Source organism: Kogia breviceps, chromosome 13 (genome assembly GCF_026419965.1).
Source record: "Kogia breviceps isolate mKogBre1 chromosome 13, mKogBre1 haplotype 1, whole genome shotgun sequence".
Taxonomy (NCBI): Eukaryota; Metazoa; Chordata; class Mammalia; order Artiodactyla; family Physeteridae; genus Kogia; species Kogia breviceps.
In genome coordinates this window covers 73,734,220-73,751,553 of record NC_081322.1, presented here as the reverse complement: position 1 = coordinate 73,751,553, position 17,334 = coordinate 73,734,220, and the positions used below count along the sequence as shown (strand labels likewise).

Here is a 17,334-nt window from a genome sequence, read left to right as displayed (position 1 = left end):
CTCATCTCTGCAGTAACTTTGATGCTACTAATTGACCGCTGAAAACCATTATGTACATCGAGGTGGTTTTCACAGGTGGGACACAGGGCTGTAGCATAGGAAAATGTTAAAAAGATTAAAATTTAGGAAGAAGAGAGAAAAGTCGGTGGGTCATGTTAAATAAAAGATTTTTTTTTCTAGGTACTGTCAGAGAAATTCTTGTGCTTACTACCTTTCTAAAAAGGGAGAGGGGAGTAAGTAGGGGAAAGCATATACATTGTTTTACCCTTCAAAAGTGCATCCCTTCATTCGTACAGAGTAATCAGATACCACTGATTGTTTGTGGCTCGCAAATCATTTGCAAATTGTCTGACTACCCCTCACCTTGTTTCATCCTTGCCTACACATTTGTCAGCCATCAGAACCACCTACAACAGCTTCCTCTCAAACAGCGTGGTTACTAACAAATCCCCTCTAAGTGAAAATAAATGTGTGCAGTCGGGTGACACCCTTCCTTTCTCCTCCTTCCCCATGGCTGGGGCCCATTTGGCACCAAGTATCACACTGTCCAGATGGTGGCCACTTCTCTGCTCCTGGCTTAGCAATTCTCTGCCAAGGAACCAAGTGCCAGTTTTCCGGTGAGAATCTGCTCACAGGAAGATAGCTGGCTGGGTATGTCACCTCCTTTGTAGTGTACAACTGGGGCTATAATGAAACAAGGGCTAAGGCCAGAGAAGAGAGAGGAGGCAGGCAGAGATGGAGTTGTATGAAAGTAGGAAATTATTGGAAAAACAGGATGCACTTACCTGGGTGACTTTTGGTAAATCATTTGAACTCTCTGGACTTCAGTTTTCTCATCTCTGAAATGAAAGAGTTGAACTGAATGATTATCTATCACTCTGCATCTTTAACATTCCACAGTCTTATGACCATTTAGTGAATACGCTTCAGGAGGATGTCTTTGAACAAGATCCATTCTCTGTTACAGTGATGACTCTATTATGGCCAGCCAGAAATTTGGGGGAGGAATAAATAAGTTTCAGATATATGTGGGAGGTAGCTTTTTTTTAATAGCAAAACTAGGTCTGCCTGATGAAACATTTCAGTTAGATCCTAATTTCAGACCGTCATGTTCTTCAATACTAAGAAAGTTTTCTAGGCAAGTACAGATTTATTGTCTACGTTTGTCTAATTAGTATTGTGTTATTGATGCAGGAAAGTATAATTTACTGAGTTTCTACTGTAAATAAGGCGTTGGGGACATTGTGGTGAATAATTTGGAGTCTAATATCCATGGAACAAGCTGTGCAATGGCTCACACCAGCAGACCACAAACAATCTTTCCACAGGAGTGCCAAATTATTATATATGACCTTCAAATATTTTTACTGAAGTGGAGGCCATTCTGAAAGGCTCTCAGAGGAATCTGACCTCATCATGTTTTCCTACTCTGGCCGTTAGAGCGGCTGTGGGTACTGCTCAGAAGTCCTGGGTGGATTCTGGAGCTGTCCAAGGTTCCTAAGTTCCAGAGAGGGAGCCTGTAGGATTGTCACAGGGCTCTGGGCTCTGGTTCAACTCCACACTCTGCTCTGTGGCTATAAATATTTCTTTGTAGATTCTGCTGTCTGCTATGTAAAAAAGTAGAAATCAAGAAGAGTGCTTGGGGTAAAAAGATTTTGCTACTTTGATATTTAGCTTACTCTCACCCAAATTATGAATCGTTCCTCCATCAATACGTTTTTAATAACTATTTTGAATGTATAATAACATGGAATATTTTGTTACAATCTGCCCGCCTCTCCTTCCCATTTAAAGTTTCAGCTGGGGTGGGAGGTGAGAGGCGGTGTGAGTAGAGCTTGACAGAAAAAAACATAGTTTTCTTTTCTTTGAATATGCTGGGGTTCTGCACACAGTTATGTATTAATATGGGGGATGGTCTTTTGTTTCCTATATTTTTCATATGACATACATTTGTTTTCCTTGTGGCATATACCCTGTTGTGCACAAGAATAAATCAGGACATAAGAGTCACATAAAGCTTAGAGCTGGAGAATTTTTGGTATCAGAAGTCCACTCAGGTTGGTAAAACAAAATGCTACAGACTTGATGGTTAAACAACAAATTTATTTTCTCACAGTTCTAGAAGCTAGAAGTCCAAGATCAAGGTTTCAGCTGATCTGGTTTCTGGTGAAGCTTCTCTTTCTGACTTTCAGATGGTTGCTTTCTTGCTATGTCCTCATGTGGCCTTTCCTCAGTGCATGCATGCAGGCAGGGAGAGAGAGCTGTCTGAGATCTTTTCTTTAAGGACACTAATCCCATTGCATCAGGGCCCCATCCTTCTGAGCTCATTTAACCTTAATTAAATGCTTGGAGGCCCCATCTCCAAATACAGCCAACTGGGAGGTTAGGGTTACAATATATTTCTTTGGGTGGGGGCCACAAATATTCAGTCCCTAACAAGAAGGTTATAGACTCCCATGGAACATATAGTGTAGGATTTAAGATAGTATAATTTAGTGGCTTAAGAGTATGTTCTTTGGAGTCAGTCCTATCTTAGTTTGATTTCTGGTTTTGCCATTCACTGTGGGACTTTGGACAAGTTCATTTGGAATTCATTTGCCAAGTATTTTTTGAGCATCTACTGGGTCCTATGGTAGCAGATGGACATAGAGTTGTTAATATGACAGAAGTAAACATTCTTGTCCATGCTAGATTCCCTAGAGGAGTAGACGGAACATAGAAAATATTTGGTAAATGCTGGTTAGTTTCTAAAATTTCCTTGTAGGTCTGAGCATAGAAGATACAGGCTTTGTTTTGTTTCTAATCCTCTGGAATTCCCAAGAAGTGAGTCAGTCTCCCAGTGAGACTGCTCTAGCAACTTGTATGAAGTTTCTACTGGTGGAGTGGATATCCCTAAGGTTTCTAGGTATGTGCATGTATATGTGTGTGTGAGGAGGCATGTGTGTAGGTGGGGAGAAAGAGGACTGACCCAAGATGACATGGGTGATACAGCTGGATGTAGACAGCAAACCCCCACCATGCACTGACTGTTGTGACTTAACCATTACAGATTGTGCCATAGGAGAAATGGCCCCCTGATAGCCTCTTGAAATCACCCACTGTCTCTGAAATTCTTCTAGATAAGAGGTGAGCTGTAGGGAGCTCCTCTACTTGACATTCTGCCTGGATTTACCCAGTCTTCTTTGTGGAGCCTCTTCAGTTCTGGGGTTATCAAGAGTCAGGATGTCAGTGTAGAAACCAATCCAACAGGTGATGTAGATTTCTCTTCCCCACTCAACAAGCACATGTGCACACACTTGTGTTGGTTTGTTAGAGCATGAACACACATACTTTTAAAAACTTATGATGGTATTTTGTAGGTATAAGAACATTGAGAGGATAAATATTAAAATCCATTTTGTTTTATTCTAAGAGAGAAAAGTGATTCAATCTTGTCCTCTTACTGTTTAGAATCACAGATAACATCTCTTAATTCTTTATTGATTTTTAAAATAATTTGTTTTCAGAATGACCTAAAGCCATATTAAAAGCCATTCTCTAGAATCTTTCATAATACACCAAGTACAACCTCTGCTGTAGAATTTTTGTCAATCACATGAAGGTTTCTCAACTTCCAAATTACTTCTGGTGGCACTGGAATGTTGCAGAAAGAGCAATGGGCTAAGAGTCAGGAGTTTGGGTCGTTTGTCAACCCCAAGCCAATAAGTAGCTCGGGAAAGTCACCAGCTGTTTCTCCTAGAAGGATCTAGTCTTTCAGTTTAATTAATCTCTCTGGAACTTAATATTCTTATTTGTGAAATGGAGGTGTTGGAGTAGATGACCTCAAATGCTCTTTCCACTTGATCCTTAAAAATGGTCAGGCTAAAATGCCAAAGACATTATGCTCAATGCTTTATATGCCTTATATCATTTAATCTTCATGGTGACCCCATCACTCACATTTACAAACATAACCCTAGAGAAATTTTAAAATTTGCCTTGATAGCTCACAACGAGTAAGTGGTGGCCATTCCCAGCCTAAGCTCTTAGCTGTTATCTGGTTCAATAAACCAAAATCATTTTTGTATGTCCAGACTTAGCCTTGACTCTGTGATAGGACACAATAACACATAAAATAGAGTCGTCCCTATTCCTATGAATTAAAGTCAAATTTAGGAAACAAACATACAAGAAAATAAACAAAAATACTTGAAAAGTTGGGTTCTTAACTGTGTGTTGCTGTCTGAACAGTTGTATGATAAAGTGAGAAGGATGTTTAGGCTTGAAATCTGTAAAATGGGAATGGGATTGGGAGGGGGATCTTCAGACATGGGTAGGATTTGAGTAAACAAAGGAGATATAGGGAATTGCCATAGAATGTGAATAGTCAAGAATGAAAGCAAGATGTTATGGGCAGTGGTGATGCTTTGTGTGAGTTGTGAGGTCTGTGTTAGGAAATTGACTTGGAAAAATACAGAGCTGGTCTAGGTATAAGAGGCCTTTTAAACCTTGGGTGGGAAGTTAGGAATTGCCAGCACATTTTAAAGTAAGAGTGGAATATGAGCAAATATATTTTCATGTGTTTGGTCAGGTAGTAAAATGTAGGAGGGCAGATAGAAAGCTGTGGTAGCTTTGTGGATTTGGACTAGAGAACAGATAGAAGGAAAGAAAAGAAGTTCATTTGGAATGATGTCTGAAGACCAAAAATAGAATTGGGGACAATTTAGTTATAGGGGACGCAAGAAAAGGAAATATCAAAGATGATTAATACTTTTTGCTGAATTTCTAATAAATGTTAACATTGCCATACTGCTCTGTTTAAGAAATAAGAAGGAATTTGTAGGTGATGGAAAACAAAGAGGGGAGACCTGTAGAACTTTTTAGGAGCTGGGACCCACTTAGTGGAAAGGGACATTGAAGAAGAGAGATGTCTAATACTCAGTTTTGAGGTGTGTGTGTGTGTGTGTGTGTGTGTGTGTGTTCTCATGATATAAACTCCCTCTGTTCTAAAAGCTTTTGTGAAGTCTGCTTTACATAAAAGGATATCTGAACACCTTTTTTTGTTTGTTTCCTTCTTGCTTTTTGGTGGAGATAAAGGGGCTGAGTTACTCACATGGAAGGTATTGTGTAGAACTTGGCAGTTTGTGGAGACTGTGAGATGAACCATACACTGAGCTAATCTAGCAGAAGTAAGAGTTTGGAGGCGGATGAGTTTGAAGGTAGCATGAGAACCTACCCTCCTCATCCCAAACACACATTCCCCACCTTACCTTCTTCTTAAGGCTTGCATTAAACTTTCAATAGGATGTGGAATGGGAATTAATCCAATTTTATCGAGATCTGAACGGAAAAAGATGACTACAGCTGATGAATGTGTTACCTATGGAACTGTAATCAAGAAAATTAGAAAAGTCACATCTATTAAAAGCAATCTAAATGAAGTAGGACAGTTCTAATCCTATGAGATCCATTCGAAGCATGATTATTAATATATTGGTTTATTTAAATTATCTTTTATGTCCCTTTATAAAAGTCCTTTGGAACCTTCAAAAGTGAGGAAGCTAGGATAGAGGCAAATTCTTCTAAAGCACCTTCTTCCAGTTTTTCAGAAAACTATGTATTTGACAGTCAACATTTATTTTGAGTACCAGTTACTTAATTGAGGCATTATACTTGGTCCTGTGGGAAGATGTAAAGAATCCTCGTGGTCTCCTCCCTTGAGATACAGAGTTAACTTCAAGACACATGTGGGTCTTTTCCTATTGACAGAAAGGGTGGTAGCATGGTATTTCAGCTTTTGAAAGCAAGTTAGGGTACTACTCTTTTTCAAATCTGCAAAATTTTTTTTGTATATCAAGAGGAGATGTTCCAGCAGCACCATTTAGCCTCTGTTTTTAAGTTAAATCTGGGAAAAGATTGAGGGAATTCTAGAAATATGAGTCAGTAATCTTTATAGTGATTAAAATTTGAGTGTGTGTGTGTGTGTGTGTGTGTGTGTGTATGGTGAGAAAAAAGGAGAGGAAAGAGGGGGCATGGAAGATTAGCATCAAAAAATTAAGAGAGAAATTGGGAATTTTTTTCATATAGTGGAGCATTTATAGGTCTTAAAACTTTTTCAACTGATTCGGAAAGCTGGAAAGGTTACTAAATCAGGTTGCAAACTATTGAGTTTAATTCCTATGCTTATTTGTAAATAGATTCTCTGTGTCCATTTGTCCAAATGATACATTCAGTAAAAGGAAGCTGTATGATTTCATTCACAGAATAAACATATCATAATCTGGCACAATATTAAGATTCTCTAGTCTGACCATCATCCCCATGAATTTTTCATTCATTTCAAACCTTCAAGAAGGAGAAATGTGCTCCCTCAGTGGCAACTGGGACATCAATGGAAAGCTTGGACTATGTAAAATAGAGTTGAAATCTGCCTGTAACAATCATTTATTTATACAAGTTGAGCATTTAGAAATAGAAACAGAATAGGATAATCCCTTTTCATAATAGAGTCCTGAGATACTTGAAGCTTTCTACCATGTCAAACCAACTTCCATCCTCCTCTTCCCACTCCTTCCTGTCTCCTCTCCCCTAGGCTAAAAATATTCATTTTATTTTTCTATTCTTTGTGCGACATGCTTGGAAGTTCTTCAGTTGACGCCCCCCTCAAAAATACTCAGTGGGCCTATATCCTTCTTCATTTTTATACTTAAGACACGATATTTCAAGGGTCATTCACTTATTCATTCAGGTAAGAAAATATTCACTGAAAGTCAGGGCACTCTGCTTGATAATGAGCATAAAGCAGTGAATACAATGGATTAAAATACATATCCTCAGGGAACTTAAATTTAAGTGGAGAAGACAGAAAATATATGAGATAAATAATATAAAGTACCTTAAAGAGTGGTAAGTGTTTGGGAGAGAAAAATAAACCAGGACAGAGATATAAGATGTAGGTGGGGGGAATGGTGTTATAGTCATTGGCTGAGGTGACCAGCGGAGTCAACTGACTGCTAGGATATAAGGGTACATCAATGTAGCCAGTGACAAATTCACCAAATTAAACTAGTATCCAAACCGTATTATTCCAGACTGTCTGAAAAACATTCTGATCAAATCATGAGCAATATAAACCTTCTTGTGTAAGCCCAGATGATCTACCAGATTGAGAGTGGTCTATAAGGTTAATAGTGGTATCCAAGGAGGAAATGTGGTAGTATTTGCTTTTTTGATCAGTCACTCAGAATGCACCAGGAATCAGCCACAGCTCACCTCTCTTCAAATTTTGGAATTCACTATTTTGGCTCTTTCATCTAGTCCTAATCTTCTAATACTGCTCTTAGTACCCAGAGATCTCAATTGCAAATTATTTTCATAATGTGGTTTGAAATTCATCATTATCAGGAGATATACATTCATTTAGGTGTTGACCAAGAAAGTCTTTTTGGGGTTCAATTTCTTCCTAATAGTGTTTAGTCTGAGTTTTGGAGGTTGAAAAATGTATCATTATTATATCATTAGCTCAAACTTATGGCCTTCTCTTGTTCCAAACAAAACCATAAGTTACTTTGGTATTTTAATTTTTTTCTCAAATCTCATCTCATTTGAGACCTTAATCTTTCTGATATGAATCTGTCTGGCCCTACCACTCTCATATTCAATGTTCATTTTTTCATTCATTTGACAATACTTTTTGACTATTTGCTACGTTGGCAATGCATTTACCAAGATGGAGAGTAAGATAGATATGGATACTTTTCAATTGTACTTTTTTCTTTTAAAAATATCTGTAGCTACATTTTTTTAAGTTTTCTTTCTACTTTTCTCCTTATTTTATCATTTTCAATTGCACTCAAAATTGCATTTTTGAGAACATCATAACACTTTTGAGTCATAATCTCTTTAGGAGTCTCATGCCATGAATAATGCATATCTTTTCTCTAAACATTTTGAAGACATTCACATGGAGTGTACAATTCATGCTGTCCTTGGAAAAAATAAAATTCAGGATAACATGGTCACTTTCTTTTAAAGTTCACATTACTTTGACTTTACCAATCAATTCTTGTTGTCAGAACTAGGTCCGAAGTGGTCATTTCCTCCCATTGTTCCCTTGTTGCTTTAGAGATTAAATTTTATTAATGATATTCAAGCACCTGTTACATAGATGGCTTTTAGCCAAATAAAATGTGTGGTCTATTCATGGATGGTTGAAGTCTCTTTCACTGCTGATAAGGACAGGAACCTCACCTGTCTTATTCACATCTAATTCCTGCACCATGATGGGTGCTCCCAAAATGGCCACCATTATTTTCATTGCTACTCAGTGTTCTCTCTTCAGGAAATGAAGATTTCTATGCAGAGGTTAATGTTCTTGACCTTTAGCCCTACTCCACTTCTCCTCTTAAAAATCTGTTTCTTTTGAGAAAGACAAGTCCTTCCTATCATCATGTTCCAAGTGAGAGGGTGGATACATCACATCTTTGTGACTCAGTTTTTTATATTCTTATTCATTCAACTAATATTTATTTAGTGCCTATATAAGATAGCAATAATAGTAACTAAACTATTGAGCATTAACTATGTGTCAGGCCCTTTTTAAAGCACTTTCCATGAATTAATGAATTCGATCTTTATAATCCAACTAAGGCACAGAGATATTAACACATTTTCCTGAAGTCACATAGATTTTAAGAGGAAGAGTGTGACGATATTCTGTGAAATAGAGATTTAGCAATGGACAAAAAGTGGAGGTAGTTCTTTTTCTTGGGGAATTTACAGTTGAGGGAAGAAGGCAAATGGTAGATAAAGAAGCTACTTTCAGATGATAGGTACTATGAAGAAAAATAAACATGGGAATGTGATAGAGAGTGACTGGGGGAGAATAACTTTTGTAAAATGGTCTGGGAAGTCCTCTCTGGAGAGGTGACTAACTGTGGATCAACCAGAATGCTTTCAGCTATGAGTGACAAAAAAACTGAACATGAAATAGTTTAAAGAATAGAAGACATTGTTATCTTACATAAAAAAGATGTCTTCAGGTAGCAGGGTTCTAGGGTTAGTTAATCAGAGGCCAATGGGTGTAAGAGAACATCAGTTCTTACATGCCTGTCTATCTCAGTATATGGACTATACCTACTGCCTTGCTTGCAAGATGGTTGCATCACTTCTAGGCATTCCATCCTCACACACCTTAGGCAAAGTCTTTAAGTAAAAAGGGACAGTTTCTTCCCTTAAGTATATTTTTTATCAGCAAGAAGCTCTCTGTTCCCAGCAGACTACACATTACATCTTATTGGCCAAAATTGTGTCACCTGCGTAGGAAATGCAATTCCTATGACTGGCCTAGAGCCTAAGACTTAGCTTTTTTTAAAATTAAGATTCAGCCCCTGGAACTTGAGTTTGGGTCATTTTTCTTAAGTATAAGAATGACCAAAGAAGGTTAAACAACTAATTAATTAGGGACAAAAGAGGGGCTAGATTTGGATAAGCCACTAACAGTACCTATAATAAGCTGAGTCCTGAGTAATGAAGAGTCAACCACATGGAGATCTGAGGGAAGAATATTCCAGAGAAGGGAACAGCATATGCAAATCCTTGAGTGTGGGAATTAGCTCAGTATATTCAAAGAACAGAAAGACGCAGGGTTGGAGCACAGTGTTAGGAGAGGCAGGGGAAGGGGAGGAGGTGAGAAGTGAAATGGTATAGTGTTTAAGAATCCAGACTCAGGACTCTTTTTTTGAACCTAGCCTCTAGTGCCTCAGTTTAAATAACAGACCTGGCATTTATTATTTATTTGGCTTTGCACAAATTACTTAACTTATCTGTGTCTTGAGTTCTTAAAGTAAGTCTTTAAAGTAGGTGTAAATAAGAATACACAACTCATGGAATTACTGAAAGATGTAAAACAAGACATAAAAAACAATTAGATCAGGGCCTGGGATATGTAGGTCCTCAACAAATGTTAGCCTTCTTTATTATATCATTGGTTCAGAGTTCAGATCATGTAGGGTCTTGTAGACCATAGTAAGGTATTTTGGTTTTATTCAAATTAAACTGTGAAGTCATTGAGGTGTTTTATGCAGGGAGTGAGCTAACATGATCAGAAGTTTTAAAGAATAGTTTTTTTCTGCCATATATAGATTGGAGTATGGGACCGGGGTTGGGTAGATGCAGTATAGTTAGTAGGACTTTGCAGTAACTTAGATCAGGTAAGTTTGACTAGGGTGAAAGCGTTGGAGGGGGGCAGGTAGAGCTAACAGAATTTGTTGACAGCTTATTTTTGAGTTTGTGGTTAAGGGAAATAAGGGATTCTGAATATTTGACTTGGGAAATGGTGGTACTCTTTATTGAGACAGAGAAGAGGCCCATAAGATTCACAAAATTGCCAAAGGGATCTATGGAACAAAAATATTAAGAATCTTGCTTTAAAGTTCTTTATCCGTGAATCTGTTTTTCCACTTTTCTTAAGACAGTTTTTCTTTTATCTTTCCTATCTTCTTGGGAACTCACTTTCCCCCAATTTACATGCTTGATCTGATAATAAAACAATTTGTGAAGATGATCTTTGTCAAACTGGTTTACCACAGAGCAGAAGTGAGAATGTAATGAATTTAAAACTCGTTTGTTGAATATGTCCCAAGCCTTTTAAGGCCCAGCTGTTCAAGTTTAGCAAGTGACTCTCATGAAAAGTGATTTGTAGTTATTTTCATTTTTATTCCCCTTATCTTTTTTTCCCAGCTGTTTGAACCTATTTTTTCCTTAGGTGGAAGATGATTTTAATTTCTTTTGTTCCCAGAATCAACTTGAATGATGGACAGACCAGCCATTTCAGTGTAGCTCTATTGCTTTCCCTTGGCATGGTCCAGATGGCCTTCATTGATGGGTAGGTACATGTCCTGTGCCACATTGTCCCTAACAATGTCCTGTGAGGCTATAATCTGTGTGGGCATCCAGCTTTACACATCTCATGGATTTTTCTTTCCTACCTATTTTACTGAAGATCAACAGCATCTAAAAAGGAAATTCACAAAGTTCTTGCAAGTGACTCAAACCTTTTTGCATTTTGGTGACAACAATAACAACAAAACCAAAACCTTATAAATCATATTGGCAAGGACCACTTTCGTGTTTGTTTGGCTCAGCAAGTACTGTAAAGAGGATATATATAATTGTTCAGCATACTTAAAGATGATATCACTAATATGCCACTAGTATTTGAGCACTTAAATTATTTTTCCAGTCATGATCATTACGTGATCTAAACCATTCCTTTCCATATTTTCTTCCTTATGGTGAAAATTACTACGTCAGTCAAGACCTCTTTGGTCGCAAGATATAGAAATCCAACTTGAACTAGTTTTGGCAGGAAATCTAGGCTTAAGAATCAAAAGAAGAAATTTTGACAAGGCAAGGAGCAATTTCAGGGGTCTTAAGAACTGACGTTTGAACACTTTTGCTTTCCATCTCTCATCCCTTTTTTTTTTTTTCTCAGCAGAACATCTTCTCCCACTGACAGCTTGAAGGCTGTATCTTTCCAGTTTTAGCATCAGGAAGGAAAGGATTCTACCTCTCGGTTCCACAGGACAAAATATTAAAGAAGAGCAGTGGTCAGGTTAGGTCAGAAACCCAAAGAACTGTCAAATTGCTGTAACAAAGGAGTCAAGATTACAGTGAGAGAGAGGCTTCCAGACCATGAACCTAGAGTGGCTGATGAGGCAGGTCCTCGAAAGAATGGGGAGATGTTGTTCTCATAGGGAGGGAAGGCTACTAGACAAAAACAACAACAACAAAAACAACGGAAAAAATAAACAGCAATTTTTTATTTCATTAAAAAATAATCCATTTGCAAGATGGCCTGTGAGAATTAGAAGTGAACTCAGCAACTAGGGGACAGAGGTTTACTGGTTCCGGAGTGGCACACACCTCTTCTTAGTTTTCAGTCCCAGACAGTTAAACTCATTGGGTGATTTTCTTAAAGAATTTAGATATCTAATTCACGATCAGCACTTTTCCAGCAATCAAATCCCATTGACTTGTCTTGCTTTCTTGATGTCTTTGTTTTAATTCAGAGAAGTCTATGGTTTTTTTCTTTGTTGTGCTTCAGGGATTTTCCTTTTCAAGAAGTCTCTTAGTATATAACCTATCTGAACCGCTTTGGGGATTAATCAGTATTTTTCTTTGTATACTAGTAACTGGTGGATAGACTAGAACAGAATTACTTGGCATGAATAAGAGATGTGTCTAGAAGGGATTTTATTTAGAGCTGAGGTAATCCCCAACTATAGACAATATGGGATTTAGAGAAGATAAGTGATTTGCCCAAGGTCGCATTGCTCATTATTAAAATCCCAAGACCACCAGACTTCCCTAGCTTTGTGTCATTTCCATTGCATCAGGCATGGTGACGAAAAAGTGAGAATAAATTCAGCAATAACAAACATGAAAATCAGACTGGATCATCCCAGCTCACTTTGAAGAACACTTGCGGCCATTAGGACTCAGAATATATAGCAGCAAGATATTTGCCTCCCCCCTACAGGACTCTCAGTGTTGGGAATGTGGTGGGTAGCATGACAGAACTCTCAGAGGAGATAGATTCCTCTCTTTCCTTTCAACCCAGATCCACTCAGATTCTACTCATCGTCTGTCTCTCCGAGCAGCCCTGTTTTTGTTTTGCCACTGCTGCGGCTGCAGTTCTGGGCCCTCTCATTCTCCCTGCTCCCAACTGGCCTCCCTCCAGCCCCTCATCACCATAGCGATCTGTCTAAAATGCAGATTGGTTCGCATTACGCTCCAGCTTAAAATAGTTCAGCGTCTACCCCTTCCTCCAAGCACGCAGAATAAAGTTGACATCCTTGACCCCGACATTCCTCTCTGCCGTTTCAGTCTCAGTTCCTGCCAGCCTTGGTCCCTGATTAGTTACGATTTTGAACCGACCTCATAATTAGAACTCCTGGAGGTTAGGGCTGTGGAGCCTTTTTCATCTTCACGTATCTAGTACTGCACAAATATTTATTGAACTGAATCTCTTGTGAATCCAGACTAGGTCTAAAAATCAGAAGAAAGAAACCCACTTAGTGAATAAATCAATGATTTGTAGACAAAACTGTAACTATAAGTCACTGCCGTTATATCTTCCTTAGTCTTTGGAAACTCGATTCATTGCTGTTGTAATATTATAAGCTACTGATTAAGTAAATGGAATTTGAATTTTGCATTCTGATTTGCAGCTTGAGGGAATATCGTGGCTCTTAATGCAAGGCTAAATCCTGACTACATCTAGGCAAAGAATTTTTCTTGTTTTGTTTTTGATGCTCTGGGACTATTTAAGTTTTCTTTTTTCTTTTTGGATGTCTTCTTATACATTTCTTTTCCAATTTCAGTTTTGTAAAAGAGTGCACGGAACCAAAAGAGAGCATTTACTACTAAGGGGCAGAAGACTGTAGGCCCTGATAAACAGAAATAAACCACTGCTGGAGGACAAATGTAATTCTAGTAGGGCTATCTTGCTGGGGGTTCACTGACTCCGGTGTCTGGGGGCTTCCCTAGAGGTGGACAGACCTTCTGCCTTGCTCAGCTTTCCATTAGAAAGTTAAAGCTGAGGCTACCCTTTTCATTGAAAGAGTGAAGATTGTTTTGAGATTGTTAAGTGAATATTTTTCTTGAGGTATATGTGAAATTGGAGACATTTTAGCATAATTTTACCACTCTCAGATCCCTCTTAAAATAGTATCCATTAAAAATTCCTCTGAGTGGCTATATGTAGGGAAGTTCAGGAATCTAGAAGAGGATGGGCCTGATTTAGTGGTGATGACTCCTTTCTTGCGAGGTTGAGTTCGGAGAAGTTCAGGAGTAATCCAAGTTGCATTGCCCTCAGGGGGAACAGTTTTGGTTACGATCAAAGTATAAAATGGGGATAAACTTTGGAGACGGGGGGGAAAGCACTGACTGTGGATATATCTAGGTACCAGCTTTGAAATATCAGGTATCCACTTTCCTGTAGCAAGGTTGATTCTGGGTCTTGCCTTCCTGATCCTAATTGCATTGGTCTGGATTCTGTCTGGAACTGAGTGAGGCTGCGTGGTCGTTGAGCACCAGTGACTGTGAATGGGTAGGAGGCAGAGACTGAGGTCCTCATTTCCAGTTCATTGGCTTTCTCTCTGTCCCCATTGCCTAGACTGTGTCTGGAACATAGGGACACCTTATAAAATTTTTTTGCTTAAATCCCAACTTACCATTATCATCATATATGTAATTCAGAAGACATGTAGAGATTGTTTCATAGCGATGGTTTCTGAGAAACTCTTAAAGACACTTCCCCTACTTCCTAAAGTCCCCTCACCATTGGCTCCTGTCACGTATTGTCTTCTGGTTTTGAACATCTCCAAGATCAAGTCCTTGTCCTCCAACTCTCTGGATGCCTTCTTCTCTGACAGGTCCCACATGCCTCAAGGCTGGTGGTGCCCAAATGTACAGCTCTGCCTCACAGGCACACTCTTATCTCACCCCATCTGGTATGATTTTTATCTGGCTCCCCTCTTCTTGGCCTAGTCTCGGTACTCCTGGATTCCATTTCTGTTGGATCTCATGGTTCTCTTCAAGCATCCAGGCTTAACCTTGGACTCACTTTTTTTCCTCGTTAGGCACATATCCCCATATCCAGTCAGTTAACGGTCCTGCCCATCTTCCCTTAGACTCTTTCTCATATTGCTTCTTCCCTTTTATTCCTCTGTAATCACCCCGCCCAAACCCTCTGTCCTCGTGATTACAGTCTTTATGGATTATTACGGCCTCTTACAAATTTGTCTTGTCTGCAGTCTTTACCATCCACAAATCATGTGGCATTTTGATATAGACTAATTTGCCCTAAACAGATTTTCTCAAGTTACCAGCTTGCTGATTTATATACAATTTTAGGTCTCACCAGTTGGCAAAATGCTTTGCAAACCAGTGATCCCAGTGTTCCTGCAAATATATAAACCTCAGTCTTTTTTCCATGACTTGGTTTATGATAAAGCTCTTGCCTGAAAACTCTTACTTTTGCTCTCTGCTACCTGTCTCAGGGCTCAATTCAAGCATCTCTGACCACTTTCATGAAATGTTATGAGACTGTTTCACTCTTCACTGATCACATCTTTAGCTAACCAGTGGCCTTTAGAAGCTGTGATGATTTGGGTTGTTACCCTTGCTTTATCTGTAATAATATGTTGTAAGTTCCTTGACATTAGAGACCTTGTCTTGCATGTCACTAGCGGTCTCCTTGGTACAAACCTAAGTATCTGCAACATTCTGTGGGCTTCCTCAATAGGCCCTCTGCTTAAAAAAATAACATTGATATGTTTAGTTTATTTTGTCATTTCTAATTGCCAATTACTAGATACTTAAAATCCTAAAAAGATATCCACTGTTATTTGAAGCTGTTCTTGTATTCCAGCATATTTTGGGTGGGCTTTCCAAAGTATAAGATGGCTAAAGAGAGGGGATTCCCTCTGTGTTTTAATTAATTATTCTGCAAGCATGCCAAGCTAATGTTAAATTCCATAATCCTCTCTATAGAGAAAAATTTATTAGGGATGATTTAATATCCAGAAATTTTACAGTCATCACTTTTATTCTTGGACTTCTAGAGTTGAAAACAAATGAACTCTACTTATGGCTCTCACATCCAGAGTTTCCAGTGCTCATCCTTTGTCCCTTAGTAGTAGTAGTAATAGTCATAGTAATAGTCGTAGTAGTAGTGGTATTAAGTAATAGCAACAGTAAAAGTACTCAATGTAATAGCATCAGTCGAAGTAACAGTAATGTCTACCAGTTATGTGTGTACCAGGTACTGTGCTAGGTGTGATACACACATTATTTCCTTTATAAAACTCTGTGGGGCATTAGCAGTCATCATTACAAGGTCAGTCAACTTGCTCAAAGAGGCTGATAACTTTTCTAAGGACTACAGTTAGTAATTGGTAGAACTGGAAACCAAGCTAAAATCTGTCTAATTTCAAAGCCAGATTCTGGTAATGTTACTTAACTTACTGAAGTCAATGGAAAAAGGCTTAAAAGAAACAATTAGACTTTTAAAACATTTGTTGGGGCCTTCTAGTATGCTGTGTCTGCATGAGATTAGTTGAATTCTGAGTTTTCTGAAGTTACTAATGTATGGTCTGCACAAACTTGGAGAGTGAATTTGAGCAATTCAGAGATCCAATATAGGAAGATCAGCTCTTCAACTCCATTATCCTTTTATCAGGTATTTAGTCCATTCAAAAAATTATATGAAAGTCTTGGTCATTCATGATATAAAGAGTTTACCAGTGTTTTTTTTTTTTTTTATATACTGAACACTGAGACTGTTTATTGAGTTAATCCTAGTTGTGATTTCATCATTTTCCACTTATTTAAGATTTCAGTCAGAACATGCTCTTTGCAGTGCAGCTGCTGTGTATGTTAGAGAGGTAATGTGTGAAGCTAGTCCATAGCTGAACCACTTGCTGTCTGACAAGTCTTATTTGTGGTTCATTTTATAGTCCTTTGTGATATGTGCATGATTTGCTCTTGGCACTGACTCAGAAGATGAAAACCAGAAACATTTAACATATAAATAAGAATATTTTTGTATTGGCCTTTTGGAAACTTTAAAATTGTTTATTTGTTTCAAGAGTATGTGCATTTTGTTTTTCACCAGATCACACAGGTTAAGGGTTAAGAGGTGTACAATTAGAGAATCAGTGTTTCTCTGATTTCACCTCTCCCTACTCTTGTAGAACCTTCAGTTCCCCTCCAGAGAATCCTGTAGGTGGTGTCTCAGAATATTCAAGAGCAGTCTCCTGCTCTAGTGTTGGTACCATGATGGTGGAGATGGTTCTGGAAAACTTCTGCAAATGTGCCTCTTGCTGTTGCCAAAACTGTAGCTTCCATTATTTGTGATTCCAAAGCTGCCGCTGGAAGGAACTCAGAAGCTGTTCTAAAGTGACTTTAGTTTAGTCGCAGCCATTTATAGTAGACTTGGGGCAAGTTTATGGGCTCTGGGGCTGAGGACACATCTGAATATTAGTTAGATGCTGTATATGAAATTGCTGCTCTTCTTTAGCCTGAGGGTAGGTTCCTGCCCAAGAGCCATTTAGGTCTCTCAGGCTAATGAACTGCTGGACAACAGTTCCCGAATCCTTCAGATTTGCCCTTTGGCTATAACTGAATATTATTGTATTTACAAGATAGGTCTGAGCTAATTCTACATGTTATTGTCAGCTAAGCATTTGTGTTGGCAAAAAGTGCATTCTTTTGTGAAATACATTAGTCATTATGTTCTAGTTAATGCAAGAAGAATCTAAGGTAAATTTGTTTTAAGTGGCCTCCCTC

General features: G+C 38.4%; 1 long non-coding RNA gene across 8 annotated transcripts in view; it reads left to right on the top strand.

Moving 5' to 3' along the window:
• Positions 1–17,334, top strand: part of LOC131767981 (uncharacterized) — a 392,450-nt gene that overhangs the window by 126,604 nt on the left and 248,512 nt on the right. The window contains exon 2 of one of the 8 annotated variants that reach the window (XR_010836078.1): positions 10,778–10,864. The exons of the other annotated variants lie outside the window; for them this stretch is intronic. This is a non-coding gene — a long non-coding RNA (uncharacterized lncRNA). The remainder of the gene's footprint in view (positions 1–10,777; positions 10,865–17,334) is intronic. 8 annotated transcript variants of the gene reach the window in all.